This window comes from Octopus bimaculoides, chromosome 15 (assembly GCF_001194135.2).
Source record: "Octopus bimaculoides isolate UCB-OBI-ISO-001 chromosome 15, ASM119413v2, whole genome shotgun sequence".
Taxonomy (NCBI): domain Eukaryota; kingdom Metazoa; phylum Mollusca; class Cephalopoda; order Octopoda; family Octopodidae; genus Octopus; species Octopus bimaculoides.
In genome coordinates this window covers 49843336-49843875 of record NC_068995.1, presented here as the reverse complement: position 1 = coordinate 49843875, position 540 = coordinate 49843336, and the positions used below count along the sequence as shown (strand labels likewise).

At 44.8% G+C, this 540-nt stretch overlaps 1 protein-coding gene across 1 annotated transcript in view; it reads right to left on the bottom strand.

The window, feature by feature from the left end:
- The window catches only part of LOC128249539 (uncharacterized), a 44769-nt gene that overhangs the window by 6018 nt on the left and 38211 nt on the right, over positions 1 to 540 (bottom strand). The gene's annotated exons all lie outside the window — the stretch shown is intronic.

Genomic DNA, 540 nt, shown 5'->3' with positions numbered 1-540 from the left:
GTTATCACACACACACTCGCAGACTCTCGCGCACGCACAGATATTCACCTCCCTTTTTCACTCTCCTGTCTTAGTAAGAACTTTTCCCCCACCACCTCCTCTTCCGGTCCTTTCACAATGTAACCTCGTGGGCATCGGTGCCATTTTCCTCTTCCTCCGTTTTTCCATTCTCCGAACTTTCTGTCTCTCCGACGAAGGGCTTCGCCCGAAACGTCATACTTTCTCTCATTCCTTTCCCGAGCGTCCAATAACACTATCCGTATCACGTCCTCACTGTGTTGTTTTTTTGTTATTGTTTTTTGTGTTTTTTTAACTATATATATATATACACACACACATTCATATAAATATGCGTGTGTGTGTGTGTGTGTGTGTGTGTGTGCGTACGTGTGTGTGTGTGTGTGTATGTGTGTGTTTGTCCTTCACCCCCGCATGACAACCTGCATTGGTGTGTTTACGCCACCGTAATTTAACGATTCAGTAAAAGATACCGATAGAATAAGTAACAGGTTTTCAAAACACAAGTTCTGGGGGGGGGGG